The sequence below is a fragment of the Phascolarctos cinereus genome, unplaced genomic scaffold (assembly GCF_003287225.1).
Source record: "Phascolarctos cinereus isolate Bilbo 61053 unplaced genomic scaffold, phaCin_HiC Scaffold_7;HRSCAF=346, whole genome shotgun sequence".
In the NCBI taxonomy this organism is placed as follows: Eukaryota; Metazoa; Chordata; class Mammalia; order Diprotodontia; family Phascolarctidae; genus Phascolarctos; species Phascolarctos cinereus.
Genome location: NW_027556180.1, coordinates 156,631,060 through 156,648,565, shown reverse-complemented (window position 1 = coordinate 156,648,565; position 17,506 = coordinate 156,631,060). Strand labels below are relative to the sequence as shown.

The 17,506-nt window shown below is 35.4% G+C and overlaps 1 long non-coding RNA gene across 1 annotated transcript in view; it reads right to left on the bottom strand.

Annotated features, from left to right (window-relative positions):
* The window catches only part of LOC144454847 (uncharacterized), a 112,475-nt gene that overhangs the window by 45,785 nt on the left and 49,184 nt on the right, over window positions 1-17,506 (bottom strand). Inside the window, exon 3 of the long non-coding RNA XR_013483409.1 lies at window positions 13,636-14,005. This is a non-coding gene — a long non-coding RNA (uncharacterized LOC144454847). The remainder of the gene's footprint in view (window positions 1-13,635; window positions 14,006-17,506) is intronic.

Genomic DNA, 17,506 nt, shown 5'->3' with positions numbered 1-17,506 from the left:
CAATTTAGTCAATGATTTTAGCAAGTAGGAATAATGATTTTCTGCAGAAAGTTCAATTCTAAAAATGTTTTTTCAATAAATATTACTTCAGTTTTTATACTAAAATTCAGATATTTAAAAAAAATTAGTCAGTGAGTGGTAGAGCGTAGAAGACCAGCCTTGAAGTAAAAAAAATACTTGAGTTCGAATTGTGCTTAGAATGCCAATGAGCTGAATGATTCAGTCACCTAGGCAATGTCTTAAGACTCTAAGTTGCAAGGGAGATACTGATCTGCATCAGTGATGGCAGTTTCTTCACCAAGAATTCCTCAAAAATAGTCATAGTAAGCCAGATATGCTTAAAGGCATATCCTAAGTGAATTACTGGGTGAGAATAAGGCCTAGATACAGACACTGAAGCATTTCAACAAGATGTGACAAGAAGTCAGCTGGAATTGATTGAAGAGACTTCATCATTCCCTAAGGAGCTTGCATAAAACAAGTAAACTAGTTTAGCATTGGGGATTACAGTATCCGGCAGTTTAGTAATAGAAGAAACCTTTAAAATCAAGGCCCTGAAAGAGAGTCCCTTGCAGGGTGGAGTAGATCCTTGGCCTCAGGTTCAATCTTGGCCAATCACCCTCTTCCCAACTTGAGCAGAGGAGAACCTTCTGAGTTTCTTAGAGGGAGAAGATTTATAACTTTTTCATAGTTGTCCTGTCAGCATCCACAATAACAATTGGTGAGAGTGTCTGCATCAGAAACCAAAGACAAACAGACATACCGAGACAAAGAAGTTCCATGACCATAAAAAGAACCCAGCAATAAAGCTACATTGTGACTAAAAAGAACTTTGTAAGTATCTCACAAATTGGGGAAGAGGGGGAGACTTTCAGTAACCTAGAGCTATGAATAACCAATCGGCTACATGTGTTCTCTTGAGTCAACATTCTCCTGGACTCTGTATGTAGCAGTAGGACAGTATGTCATAGATTTTTGGGAGAACATTTTGGACCAACTCTTATTACTAGACCACCTTAGTAAATACTGTTTCTAAGAGATAATTTGATCTGCCTAATTGATTTCATGGTTATGGGAGGAAGCAAATCAGTGGGGGTTAGCAACATAGCAATAGAAAGCCATCCTTCAATGCCTCAGCATTAACTGCAGAACTTTAAAGAAGGATGTAGCTGCAGCCCTTCAGGCACCCAGTCCTTTTCATTTCTTTCCCACCAGTTGCTGAATTTCATCATTTTATTTGTTTCTTACATACTATTCTTCTTAAGAAGAAAGGTTAATTGTGATACAGTAGGAGAAGCACTGAACTGATAGATAGGAAATATAGTCTATTCCTTCCTTTTCCTCTATCCAGTGATAAGGTCTATGTCAAGACACTTAATTTTTCTGATTTTCTCAAACTAAAAAAGAGTATGTTTGACTATGTGATTATAAATTTTTCTTCCACCTCTAATATCCTATGATTATAAGTATCATGTCTTATTTTCAGGGGGGACTTTCCTACATTTTTAACCTTCTACTGCTTTACCCCTTTTCATTATGTAACCTCATAAATGAAGCTCTCAAGATGGGGCCTCATATATCTTGGCGTATTTCTCACTTTTCTGGCTTATCACCTCCACCCAGAACATCTGGGAACATAGCTATATGACATCATCCCCTTGCAAATATATAGTTCTCAATACTCAATAAAGATATTTTTCCCCATCAGATAGAATAAATAACAGCTCATTGGAAACATCAACTTGCCAACAAGAAGTCAATGAGAGACTACTCCATGGAAGCCTATGCAGCCTCATTGATATATTGTCATATAACCTTATGACACACATATACATATATATATATATATAGTCATATAGTTACTTATATAGAACTTTCCCTAAGTAATAGTAAAAGCACACATTTACATAGAGCTTTAAAGTTTGCAATTTGATCTTCACAACAATCCTAGCAAGCAGGTGCTAGTTTTCTCCTATTTTTACAGATGAGGAAACTGAGGCTGAGAGAGGTTAAGTTACTTGCCCAAAGCTAGGAAGTGTGTCTGAGGCCGGATTTGAACTCAGGTCTTCCTGACTCTAAGTCTAGAACTCCTGCCTGATAAGTAAAGTTCCCATAGGTGCTACCTCTGACCATTTTTCAGAATATTACAACTCTACATAATTCCAAGACTGTGGAGCCTGTCATCATCCCTCTGCACCTACTGCACTTTATGGATATCCTGTTGTGTTGCTCTATCAGTCATCACAGCTCCCTCAGCATTCCACTTTTTCTCTACCGCGCAGCCCTTCTGCCTGCCTTTGTACAGAAAAAGAAGGTAATTTATGGTTGTCCTGTCATGTAGCATTACAACTCACACACACCACCAGATAAAATCTCTTCCTCCATTCCAAGGTCTCTCTTTTTGCTCTAAAATTCCTGTCAACCTCAGGCCTCACTTTTGAAAATACCTAGGAGTCCAGAACACACTCAATCCTTCTTCCCTCATATATAAAATCTCCTTCCCTGACACAAGAGTAGTGCAGGTTGACTTTACAGTCTAATTTGTTCTTTCCTCTAGCTCTCTGCCAGGGTGTTTAGGTCTATATCAGCAAGCTTATGAGCTTGAAAGCTTCACTAAGCATACAGTTTCTTATCAAGTATCTCTTAGGTTAGAATTTCTGGGGATAACTGGGAGAGTTTATTCAAATAGCCATGTTCTTCTTGCTACCCTCTTTAGCATTTAGTGATGATTGGGAAGAGACAAAAATTTCCATGGTTATGGAAATCGACTATATCACACGAGGAAAGTGGGAAATTATACTCTCTATCACAACTGAGCTTGTGTATCTGTTTGTATAGGATATGGGTATGCATAGTTTTATAAGTGTGTACATTTGTGTGCCTATGGAATTAGAGGGTTCAGAGTTTCTAAGCTAAAATTAAACAAAGCAGTCCCTGGTTTTTCAATTCTAGACAATATTCACTGGTTGAGTTTTCATCTTTAAAAGACAGTCACTTTCATTTAGGAGACAGCTTTCCTAAGACTATTACACACAAATAATCATGGAGCTATTTTATAAATGATAAGAGTTAGGTGAGAGCAGATCGTAGAATCACAGGCATTTGGAGCTGCAAGGACTTTAGGGACCATTCTAGTTTAAACTATTTACTTGACAGATAAAGAAACTGAGACTCAGAAAGGTCAAGACTTGCACATTATCACTCAACTAGTTAAAGGAAGATATTGAATGAGAAGCTATTTTCCAGATTTTCAATCCAATAATCTCAACAACCTTGCTGTTATTACAAAAGAAAAGAGAATTATCATAATCTTTGTTATTGATATTGTTATTTCTTCAGTACTTTCAAAAGGACTGACTGCTTACTTCCTGTAACAACTGTTAATATATTTAAGGCAATTAGTTGGTATAGTGAATAGAATACTGGACTTTCAACAAGGAGAAACTGAGTTTGAATCCTGTCTCAGACATTTACTCATTTAACCTGTATTTAATATCTCTATGCTTCCATTTACTCAACTATAAAATGAGGAAGTTAGACTTGACGGTTTCTACTGTCCCTTACAGTTCTGTCTCTGATATAATCAAATATAATTTTCTTCATCTTCCTCTTCTTGGTCTCCTAGCCCTCTTCCCCAAAAAGGTATTGCACAGACAGCTTTATTTGAACTCTGATTAGTGATAATATAGCCATGGGCATATATCAGCATATCCTGGATTCAAGGAAACATTTAGTTTGAGATAGAAATCAAATGAGAATACAAATTTAATTGCATCAGATGAAGCCCATTCAAAAATCAGTAAATATTTTATTTTATATTCATAAGTTCTAAACTTTGTCATAAACTTGGTCATTAGTTTAAACATTTTATTATATAAAAGTCTTTTGTGCAGTTTTGCAACCCATGGTTAGCTAATCTAATGTATCCATAAGTAACATAATTGAATATAGCAGCCTACGTTTATCACTCTTTCTGTATATATGCATGTATATGTAAATATGCACATATGTGTATATACACACATAGATAGATAGATAGATAGATAGATAGATAGATAGATAGATAGATAAATAGATAGACAGATAGATGGATGTTGTTGTCTAGCTTTTCTGTAATATGCAGTAACTCCTGGACCACCTCCAGTAAGAAACCTCCTGCCTTAAGTAACTACTTTAACATTTCTCTGAGGTTTCCAAAGCAATTTCATTTGACCTTTATTTGAAAGCCACCCTCCTCCCTCTCTCCCCACCCCACCATTCTCCCTTTCTTGGCAACTGCTTTTCAATGGTCTCTTAGGTTGCTAAGGAGGATAAGTTGCACATGTGATGTTATGTCATGTCCTTTATCAAAATCCGACATGAAGCAGTAGATTTGCTCTGTGGCTGTTATCCGCAGATGTTTTATCCAAGTGAATATTATTAATGGTTTTTAATTGTGTTTTCAGATGCAAAGTACCCACTGAGGAGTAACAGCCCTGATAGACTTGTAGAAACTCAATAAAATAAATCAATAGCACATGTCCTGGAAGAGTTTTGCACTCCCTAACATTTTGATCAATATTGACCACTGATCCACAAAATTTCTCATCCAGAGCATGTTTTCTTTTCTCTCTCACAATTTGTCTTAACAAATGACACCACATTTGTAATACAGTGAAGTGACCCTGTTTCCTCTCTGTGTTTCTACCACCAACACTCACTCAGTTTTGATATTGCAGCATGGTCGTGCCTTCTCTATAATTCTCCCTGCCTGCTTGTACTGGTTTTATTCTCTGCAACTCAAATAACCACAAACTTCAGGAATGCCGATGCATCAACTCACTGAGGACATTCAAATGGGTTAGAGATACAGAACATTGAGCTAGAGCTAGAAGGGACCTCAGAGCCATTTAGTCTGAACTGTCTGTTTTATCAATGAGGAAATTGAGGCCTAGGGAGGTAAATGACTTGCCCAAGGTCACACAGGAAACTTGTCTGAGATGGGACTTGTACGCAGGAGCTCTGACTTCAGAGTCACTGCTCTTTCCACTGTATATTAAAAAAGTGATTGTGGGGCAGTTAGATGGCACAGTGGATAGAGCACCGGCCTTAGAGTCAGGAGGACCTGACTTCAAATCTGGCCTCAGAACATAACACTTACTAGCTATGTGACCCTGGGCAAGTCACTTAACCCCATTGCCTAGCCAAAAGAAAAAAAAAAGATGTGATTGTACTCAAGACACTTAAGAACCAGAGATGATCAAATGATTCTGTGGACTTGATACACTGACTCTTAAAGGCTTTAAGTGGCAGGCATCAGTTAGGCCTGTTCTCTATGAAACACACAGAGCCAAGTTGAGTATGGTTGACACACTCAACATTCCTAATTTCCTGCATGTATATATATAAAGCTCTAGATTGGGAGTTCCAGTTCTAGCCTCTAACTTTACTAACTTATATATAATCAGAGTCACACTAATAGAAACCCCTTACAGAGCCAGGCCTGCAAGACCAGCACTCTTACCACCAAAGAACTTTCAAGGATAATGGTCTCAGACACTGTGCCAAATTTCAAACCCTAAGTCTGTCCTGATCTGAAACACCAAATGTCTTCTACAAGGGCCACATACATGTTCAAGGCCTCAGACACCAAGCCAAATGTGGAACAGATTATTCATAGCTTGTTTGGGGTATCTTTGGGTTGTATACCTACCACATTAGAATGAATCTAAATCTGTCCCCTGAGTGCCCAATCAGCAAGGAAGAGTATAGAATTATAGATCTAGAACTGAAAGGGACCTTAGAAAGTCAACTAATCTGACTTTTTCCATCTACAGATGAGGAAATTAAGATAACTGAGTTATCTGAGGTTGCTCAGGAGTGAGTTAGGATATGAATCTAGATGTTCTGACTCCAAAGCCAATAACATTCCATTGTACCTCATTCCACCTTACATTTAGTGACTCAGATGTCCTGATAGGATCCCAACCAGGACCAGAGCCTCAAGTACCAAGCCTAGCTAGGAGCAATATTTGTAAAGCACTTTTGGAGCATTTTCTGAGCATAAATTCTCTTCATCTTCAGATGAATCAAAGGAATTGGTGGAAATATGAGTTCAGTCAGTCCCCTGGACATTCAATCATCAGATATTTATTGATCTAGAAACCCTACCCAAACTCCCGTATACATCCATAGTATTTGAAAATCAATCACCATAGCCATTACATTAGCGCAAATAAGATTTCTACCTCCATAGGACACTAGAGATTGGAGATTGTGAGCTTTTAAGGGCAAGGACCATCTTTTATTTCTTTTTGCACCCCAGCACTTAGTATAGTGCCTAGCACAAAAGACAGCCTTAAGAAATGTTTATTGTCTAAGTAGTCCAGTGACATCAAACTGAAAAAGAAACAGGTGCTACTGGATGTCTATCAGTTGGGGAATGACTAAATAAACTATCGTACACAAATGTAATGAAATATTACTGCAATATAAGAAATGATGCATGTGATGAATACAGAGAATCATAAAAAGATTTATATAAACTGATACAGAGAAAAGTAAACAGAGCTAAGAAAAAAAATATACATAGTAACTACAACCATGTAAATGGAAAGAACAATGATACACCAAAAAAAAAAAAACCAACAGTAAATGTAACAAAATTATAAAGCTCAAGGAAGACTCAAATGAAGAATTATGAGAAGACTACCCTAAACTACCCCTTGGTGGACGTGAGAGGTTCACAGGTATTACATATTGTATATATTTTCAGACTTTCTCAGTGTATCAGTCAGTTATCTAACTTTTTTTTCTTTAAAAAAATGTGTTATATGGGATGGCTCTCAGGTGAGGGATGGAGGGGAATATATGGAATACTGAGATGGTCTAAGAAACAAAAAAAATCAATAAAAATATTAAAAGTACAAAAACAGGGGCAAGTGATTCATGTATAAGGTTTCCTATGGACTACATATTGACTTAATTTTAAAATGCAATATTGTCCATGTTGTTTGTGTTTTTATCTATTTTGTTAAATATTTCCCAATTATATTTTAATGTGGTCCAGGCTGCACTCAAAAGTGTTGTGGGCTGCATACTGGCCACATGTTCAACACCTCTGCTCTGGTCACCTAGTAATTCTCAGAACTCACATGTAACAAATGCCCACTTCTTACTGTCCCTAATCTTTGTGATTCAGAATCTCTCTTTGTAAAGATGAAAACTCCCTTGCCCTGTCACCATTCTGTATTTTTTTTCAGCCATTCAGCTCAACCTGACCTCTTCTCAGCCTCTGTTCTCCTATGTCCTCTGCCCTTACATTGTACATTCTATAATCTGTTCCTTATTATTTCTAAGTTCCTGTGTAGCCTATGTCACTTCTGTTTCCATCTTCTGCTCATCAAATCCTGGTTCCTTTCAAAATATATTCATTACCTTGTCTACCTCTCCTTTACTGGGTGTTCCTCTCTTTATGATTCCTTTGCCTCTCAGAATTCTTATCTCAAGAAGAATTTCTTAAAATAAAAAACTTTCCAATCCCCCATCCCATATCTAGCAATTAGTTCTCTATTCTTCAACAAATTAAATTGTTTTTATTTATCTATATGCTTTGTTCTACATCATGAGCAGGCTATACTTTTTATGATATATAGTATTTCCTTTTTGTCCTCCTGTGATTGTCATCTAACAACGCTTTGGCCATGGTATACTTTTAATTAGTATAATTTTAAGAAATGTTTGAAACAAATGGAAATGAACAGAATTTGAAATGGAGAAAAGAAATATAATGAAAAAAAAACATAACATTCAATGTGGGAAGGGCTTATTCAAATCCCTGCCTGCTACTTACTAGTTATATGACCTTGGTCAAGTCACTTACTTTGTTTGAGGCTCAGTTTCCTCATCTGTAAAATGAAAGAAATTGTATCATACTTGATATCACTAATCTCACAGATTTATCCCATAAATCACATCTGTTAATATTGGAAAAGTCCTCTGCAACCTTAAGGAAAATTACACAAATATCAGCTATTATTGATAACTGCCTCATCTAAATTCTATTGTTGTCCATCAAATGGTAAGAATAAAACAAAACAAACAAAAAATGCCGGGAAAAATAAAATTCTCTCCACCCCCCAAGGATAAAACATAACAAATCAGGAAGGCAGGGTGTCAATAAACTCCAAAGTCTATGTCAAAGTATTTTTTTTTTAAATTCTGAAGAACAATATCAGAAAAATTATTGAATCAGACATACTTGTTGCACAATGTTCTGATCCTGTAAAGAAGTTTATAAAGATACAGTCAAGACAAAGTGACCTAAGGATACATTTGGAAGAGAAAGTGACACAATCAAGTTGCTATTTGAGAGACAAAGGGAGACAAAAAATGGGAAATTTTCTCAGGGAGAGTGGGAAAATCTTATTTTTTTCTTCAAAGATATCAACCTTCCAAGTACAAGGTGGGAGAGGTTCTAGACACAGCTGAAAAAGAACCAAGGGATTTAAAAGGCTACAATTTCAATGTGAACTAGGAGCATAAAATGTCAACCATGAAAGCAAATGGAATCTTACGTATTGGTGTTCCAGTCTAGTGAGGTAAGAGTCCCTCTGAGCTTGCAGTAGGGAGAACACATCTGAAATTCTAGTCATTTGTGGCTACTGCTGCATTTTAGGAAAGAACAATAGAACCCCTGGAAGCTATTCAGAAGAGGCCCTCAAGCTCATGGTATTATATATTTAATGCTGGGATTGAAACCAACCCCCCCATTTTAGCCTGATACTTCAGCTATAGCAGAACTTTTTTTGAACTATCCAGAGTCCTTAGACTGAGCGTGAAAAGCCTTTGAAAGCCATTTCATAAAATGAAATGACTCCAGACAAGAGGTCTGCTCCATTTGGCTGAGGAATTTCATTATGGACTCTGAATCCATTATAAAAATACCAACTAGCTGGAATGTGATGCTTTTCCAGAAATTTGAGCAAGTGTAACTTTCTAGCACATCCCTGAAGAATAATGACCCAGAGAGGAAGCAGTGACCTCAGCTTTAGACTAGACCAGGTCTCCTACCTGTACATTTTTTGCTTTGAAGGGTCCAGAAGAACTTGAAGTTCCCAAATTCTCTTCAGTGAACTAAATGATACCCCTAGATCAGTTGAAGTCCACAGGACAGATGTATGGAAATTCACCACACTTGAAAGGAACATTAGCATTATCACAATTTTACGATTGAGGAAATTGAAGTAAATAGAGACTAAGTGATTTACTGAGGGTCACATAGCCAGCAAATCTGGATTTGAACTCAGATCTGCCTAAATCCAAGCCCAACATTCTGTATACTGTGCCATCAGCTGAAACAAAAGAACTTCTACGGACCAGAAGTTGTGAATTACCCCTTTGCCTTTTTTTAGTTATATTTACTTTATTTTTTAAATGAAATAAAAAATTTTATAACATCACAGAATAAAAAATGGATAATTATACAGGAAACTAAAATCTGTGATGTACAACTTGCTTTTCATTTTAAACATGCAAAAAGTTATCTTGTAAATTTCTTTATTTTCCTTTTTTTCTTTCCTTCCCCACTTCACCACCCTAGAGTTGGCTACCATTAGACATAAATATGCATACATACATATGTAAAAATATTCTATTCATACTTCAATTTCTCTGTTCTTTCTCTGGATGCAGATAGCATCTTCCTTCATAGGTCATTTGCAGTTAATTTGGGTATTTATAATAGTCAAAATGACTTAGTCGTTCAAAGTTCTTAAAACAGTATTGTTATTACTATGTACAATGTTCTCTTGGGTCTGTTCATACTGCTCTTCATCATTTCGTGCAATTCTATCCATGTTTTTTTCTAAAATCAATGAGCTTATCATTTCTTATTCTACTGTTGTATTCCATCACAATCATATACCACAACTTGTTTGGTCATTCTCCAATGTACTGGAAATCCTAGCAGTAGCAATAAGAAAAGAAAAAGAAATAGAAGGAATCAGAATAGAGAATAAGGTACTAAAACTTTCTTTTTGCAGATATTATGATATACCTGGAAAATCCCCAAAACTCAACTCAAAAATTAGTTGAAACAATTAATAATTTTAGCAAAGTAGCAGGATATAAAGTAAATCTACATAAATCATCAGCTTTCCTATTCATCTCAAACAAAACCATATAAGAAGAGATAGTAAGAGATACCTCCATTTAAAATAACACTAGACAGTATCAAACATCTGGGAGTACACCTGCCAAAACAAACTCAGGAACTATATAAACAAAATTATAAAAACAAAAACTTTTTTATAAAATTAAAATCAGATTTAAATAATTGGAGAAATATTCATTTTTCACATCTATTCTTTAGCTTAAGTCCCCTTTCACCAGAACTCTCTATATACTTTGGGAGGGAAGATATTTTGTACAAATTATTTCTCTTGGTCTGCTTTAGTAAATATCCCTGTCTAAACATTTATTTTTTTTAGGTTTGCTGAGTAAGTCAGAGGTGAACATATGGTTCGTGGACTGCATGCATCCCACAAAACTCAGAACCAGATTAAAATGTCACTGGACAATACCTAACAAAATAAAAATGTGATAAGTACAAAAATACAATAAAATCACATCTTAAAACTAAATTTTAAAGTTGCTATATGGACCAAAGGAATCCTTATGTACAAGTCAGTGACTCTCATTTCTGTTGGTTACCACTGGACTAAATGGCTCCTAACTGATAGTCTTGGAATCACATAAGTGAAGTGGGATTGATTATCCTTCAGGGTTATCTTACAACTCTGAAGAAGAATTGTAAGTAACCAAGATCTAAAATGGGGCACCTTAGTTGGTAGTGGACTCCCCTTTACTAGGGCTCTTCAGACCCTTAAAGGATGGATAACCATACATCAGGTATGTGGTAAAGGCATCATCTTCAAATATATGTTAGACTAAATGGCATCTGAGATGTTCTTCAAAATTAAAATAATTTATGATTTTGAAAAAAACGATCAAGTGTTTTTAAGTCCATGTTCTAATCACTATCATCATCCCATTTGTCTGAAATACTCAAACTCACACTCTCAATTCTATCCAAAAAGCATTCTTCTTGTCTTCTGCATATGATTTTGCTACCATCATGTCATTTTTCCTTACTATTCTTTCTTCTTGAATGCTATTTTCCCTTTTCTCTGTCAAGCTTCTCTGTTCCTTCAAAATTGTTTAGAATCATCTCCTCTATAGAGTCTTCTCATTTCACCAATATCCAATAAAGATATTAGTCAGCCACCTCACCTTCTTATTTATTTGGCACTTGTGAGATAGATCTGTTATAGTTAATACCTATCAGTTCTTGGAGATGTCCTATTATCTTGGAGATGTCCTATTATCTTGGAGTTGTGGGTGGGGAATGGAAATATGATGATGTGTGACACTTACTTTGTCCTCCCTCCCTCCTCAGTAGCTTACAATTTAATAGCATGATGTAGTGGGGAAGGCCTGAGACTTAAAGGATCATCTGTCTAGACCCAGAAATCACCTTAGAGGTCATGGAGGCTTCCACCAACCCATTTTTCAGATGAAGAAACAGTGGCTCAGATAATTGAAGTGACTTATCCAGAATCATACAGCTAGTACACAATTAAATAAGTAATTGAAGTAGGACTTGAACCCATGTTCTCCTGCTTCCACTACGCCACATTGCTACTCTTTGAATTTTAACAAGGGCAACATTTATCTTACGACTGGAAGGAAATCAGATTGGGGAAATGAGTGGAAGAGTTGGTGTGTGTGTGTTGGGGGGTTATTTGTTTTTGTTTGTTGGTTTGTTTTGCTATTTTAATGATATTATAATTTGTAAGAATTTTCTGGAGAATAGCTGATTGAATAAATTATGATATATAATGAAATAGGATATATCTATATGTGAACATACATATTAAATATATTCTGCTACATGCACCTTTGTCTATATTATGTTTGTTAACCTGAAATAAATGTGTGTATCCCACATATTTATGTGTTACATGTAGCTGATATACACGTGTACTTTCACAACTTCACTTAGGAAATTTATTTTTGTTTAACTAGTATGTGCTGGTTTTTTTTCAAAGTCAGAATGAGGTTTATTTAAAATTATTGTTGGATATTTCACTTGTTTCATAGTACATGTCAGCAATAAATAGAGATTTTATAGTGTTCTTCTACTTATAGCTTGGAAATAGATAAAGATTATTTTTATTAAGACAGCATTACAATATACAATGTAGAAATCTTACTTTGTACAATAGCTCTTTGCATATTTCACATTAAAAATATATGTTGTTTCAGTCATGTTAAGTCTACTTGGAAGCCATTCAAGGTTCACATTCTGCTTTCTAGTAGGTAAAAGCAGGGAAAATTATCTTGAATTTTTAAAACGTGATATGTTCAATAATTATATGTCATATATATGAAACCAAACATATGTATATATAATGTGCATGTATATGTGTGTGCACGCGAAAAGAAAGACAGACAGAAAGAGACAGTGAGAAATACCTGAGGGGACTTTGCTTTTACACAAACACACACAGAGAAAACATTTTAAATAGATATAATCTATACATCTGTATAAATATAAAGATATATTTAGTTGATAGGATAGGTAGATGTTATATGTATGTGTGTATTCAGAACTGTGATTGCATCTGTGTGATGAACTCACAATAATGAAAATTCCCTCCATTGACATAATTAAGTAGGTCATCTGTAACTTATGTTATGAAAAGATTAACTGAGGTACTGAAAGCTTAAATAAATTGCCCCTAGTCACATAGCTAGTACATGTCCCTGGCAGAATTTAAATCCAAATCTTCTTGACACTAGACGATATTATTTGCTCATATCAGTCTTGTTTAACTCTTCATTACCGCATTTGGGGTTTTCTTGGAAAAGATACTGGAGTAGTTTGCCATTTTCTTCTCCAGCTCATTTGACAGAGAAGGAAACTGAGGCAAACAAAGTAAAATGACTTGCCCAGGGTCACACAGCTAATAAGTGTCTGAGGCCAGATTTGAACTCAGGAAGATAAGTCTTCTTGACTTCAGGCTCAGTATTTTATCCACTGCACCACCTAGCTGCCTCTAGAGGACACTGTGGTATCATAAAAATTATCAGTATAAAAACTTTATCTAGATAAGGTAATTCAGAGTAAAGGCAGAAGAATCATATCTGTATTGATTACTATTATTTTAAAAGAAGTTGATGATAGCTACCATCATCATCATTAGCATTTAGATGGTGCTTTAAGGTTTACATAGTACTCTCCATCTGTTAATTCATTTGATTCTCATAACAAATCTGTGAGGTAAGTGGTATTATTATCCTCATTTTACAAATGAGGAAACTGAGCCACAGAGAGACTGTGATTTCCTCAGGATCATGGATCATACAGCAAATACAGGGGTAGGACCACAATGCATACTACAGCTTCTTGGAAACACAGATGAGAGTTGGGTGAAAGGTGGCCACCAAAGGTGGATGAGCAGCCCTGGAAAAGGCCTTGTCAAGCCCTCGCACCAGAAGTGCTAGTCCTCCCTGAAGACCCCATATACTATTTTAATAGACAGGCTAAACCAGGTTGAGGATAAGCAACAGATGAATTAGGGGAATGCCTACCTCAGGCACATGTAGAATTCCCCCAGTGGAATAGGTGATCAGAACAGCCACGAAGGCAGCTGAAGCAGGTGCTATGGAGCACTTAGAGCTTGGTCAGACATTGAAGACACCGAAGTCATCCACTGCATCCCAGGCCATTGCCAGTCATCCTGAGTTTTCTTTTGCCACTGGTTTTTGTTGACGTTGGAAGAGAGAATGAGGCTGACAACTTTTGCAACTCTGCTTCACTTAAATCCAATTCATACACAAGTCAAGACATCAGTGGTCCTCTTCAAAAATGAAGAACCATCAATAGCAAGTAATTGTCTGAGACAAGATTCAAACTCTTATCTTCCTGGCTCCAAATCCTGCATTCTATCCATCATGCCACCTGGTAAAAAGGAAAGAAAAAAAGATACAAAGTGACATTATCATACAGACCTGAAATGGGCCATAAAACTATAGCATCATATTTGTTTTTCATTAATTATTGCTTCTACCTTCAGAAATGCTAAGGGATTTGGGTAGGATGTTTGACTGGCTTTGTTGATGGTTGCTAAATGTACAGTATGTATAAACATGTATGCACTTGCATATGCATATGCACACACACATAGAGACAGTAGGAGTCCATGCACATACATATATAGAGAGAAATATATACAGAGATAATTTCCTTCAATTCATTTAATAAGTACAACAAAGAAACATCTTATAAAAACCATGATACAAACTAATGACAGCCACCCACAATTCTATCCCAGACAAAAGTATCATTAACAAGAATATCCCCAAATAATAATCACTACAACAACTTTATTAATTAGTGTTATAATAAGAAACCATGTTTCTATGAAGGCATGGGAAAGTTGATTTTTTAAAGCACAGTTACATCTCTCTCTCCCTTTTTCTCTGCAGAGCAATTTAGTTTTAATTGTTTAATGTAATATCCTACACCTTGCTAGTAAGTATCCTCTGGTGTACTTTGTAAAAGTAATGAAGCCTTAGTAACATGACACCTCCCTATTACATTTTGCTTTTAAATACCTGCAGAGAAATGGGGTGAGGCAGCCAGTTTTTTTTTTTCTGAGAGAATCATTAGTTTTGTAGATTCCCTAAGAAACTCATGGAGTTTCCACTTTATTATGCTTTATTAAGTGCAGTAAATTACAAGGGATAGGCAATACAAATGTAATTAAATACAGAGTAAAAAGTTATACAACGATCCCAAATTTTTCAAAGAAATATTTCAAGCCTGCTTAACTGCAAATGTGTAAAAATGCATTGTAATCACAAAAGATAAGGATAAAATGAGAGTAAACAACTCCTACATTGAATTAACAAATAAAAGACAATGCCAAGATGCAGTTTTAAGCCTCATAATTATTTGAAGAGTGAAGATGCTACAGGAATATAATAAATAAACAAATGTATAATTTGGCAGCCTTAAGTGGGTCATACTATGGTCTTTATCACCTAAAGAAAATGGCTTCCAAATCTTCTATAGTTAAATTATTTACTGTTTTTTAGGGAGTTTAGGGAAAGTATTGCATATTGGAAGTTACTGTATATCTGTTTAAAAACTGGATTTTGATATGTTCATTTACAACTAGAAAATGATATGAGGGTAAAGAAAAAGCACACCTTTTTAAAAACTTTCCTTAAGTAGATTTCCCAGTTAGAAACCTAAAGTTCTAAGAGCTGACAGTTGCCTTGACCTAGCATGTAAAGAGCAAACAAACAAAAAAATCTAAGTCATTCCTGAGTACTTAGAAGAGAATGGAAAGTCATTAATTTCAATGAGTCCAAGAAAGTAAAAGAACCTAAGAAACTTAGTGTCTGATTGCCTAAATAGATTCTTAGCCTATGGACCTTCCTCAGATTAATTTTCTAGTATAATTGAAGGAAATATTAAATTTTATTTAAAAATTTGTGAATACGTATGTGTATATATTCTTATATAGGCCCACAGATCCCCTGAAATCAATCCACAGATCTCTTTAGGACACTTTGCTTGGATCCCAGGTAGAATTCCTAGTTTAGATAAAATGAAATGAATCCTGAAGGAGTATATAAAAGAATGAAAATAATGTTGGTCTAAGATTAGAATGACTTGAATTCTATTTATTATTCTCTGCTGTTTACTACCAGTCTTACCTTGGCCTAACCATTTTAATTTCTCTGATCCTAGGTTTTCACTTCTATAAAAGGGCATGGTTGATAGGAGTGATCTTGAATGTCTCTTCTATAACTTTATACTTCTATCATATGCCAAGACATCCTTGAGTAGGTAGAGATTGTCATAGAAACAGCCAACATTTTCAGAAGATATTATAGCTAAATCTCCTTTGAATCAATCAGAGAGAATGAATACCTGGGAAGAGTTCTACTGCTGCCTTGCTGGGGGGGAAAAAAACAATCACTGAAAGAGATAAATTTAAGTATGGCATATTTCATGGGTTCACACTTAACTGGATGATCAAAAGCAACCACTTGAGACTGTGCTGGAGATTTACCGGATGAAAAAAGTTTCTGGTATGAAAGCTACATAACAACCATAGATTGTTAAGTTAATAAGAGAGAAGAGCCAGGGATAAGCAGTTAAAAACTTGAGGTTTTTTTTGTTGTTGCTGTTTCGTACTAGTATCTCATTTTTATAATGTTCCTGGAAAGTATATTTTTTCAATTTCTAAGTTGATGTTTGAGTAAAGATTATATTCTATAAGGCAAAATTGGCAGAATTTAGCAGCCATCTCTGGTTTTTTATCATTTAGTCTGTACTGAGACTTTCACTCTAAAAGTCATCATATTATTTACAGTGGTTTTTAGGTTGATAACCCAAATTTTAGTCATAATTAGGAGAGATACTCCAGAGTCTCTGCAGAAAATAGAAGGGATTATTTAAAACTATAAGCAATGAACCATGTATCACAAGAATCTTTTACCAGGATTCTGAAAAAGTTTAAATTATTCTCCATTGCACTGAGAATAGCATCATTTTTCAAAGATATTACACTAACTACAGTTATTTAAAATTTTAAGAATATACTGTTGTATTATCCCAAAGTTTATTTCTTATTTAATGTATTTTATCACTTCTTGTGGTCATTTATACTTAGTAAAATATTTTAGAAACAAGAACCGAACCACCTGATGATCAATAACTACTCCCAATGACCCTATGAGTTAAGGAGATTTACATTTCATTTATTAGAAAACAAAGGAGATGTATATGTATCCTGGCAAAAATAAACGGGGATCAATATGTTAAAAAATGACCAGGAGCATTAATCAATGCCCAAAATAATGATTCATAGGGATTGCTTCATGACCAATGCTCTCTCTGGTAGGGCATCTAAATTGATAAGACACATCTGACTCTGAACCACAGCCACTGGTTCTCCATTACCTGGTTCACCTGTGGAAGTATGACCAGAACTGAAGAGATGAAACAACTACCTGGATGATTGCAGAAAAGGTATTAATGCCCTGTATCTTAGAAATTGTTAAATAATCAGAGCAAGAAGCCAGACAAAAAGTTTCACACACACAAATGCAGATGAAAGTTGGTTCTGAACTCAAAACATCCTTAACATTTTTTCAACACTTTTTTGATAATAGCATTTATCAAAGTCTCCTGCATATAGAATACTGTGCTTACAATATTACCATTTACATACACATGCACAAAAATACACATGCATATTCATATGTGTGCTGTACATATATGTATGTGTGTGTGTATACATACACACGTATATCACTGCATTAAGACTTGGAAAATATCCTGGATGCATGGAGAAACAGACAGACAGAGACACAGGCAGAGATAGACAGAGACAGAGACAGAAAGAGACAGAGATCTTATTGTCAGAAAAGTGTTAACCAAGAC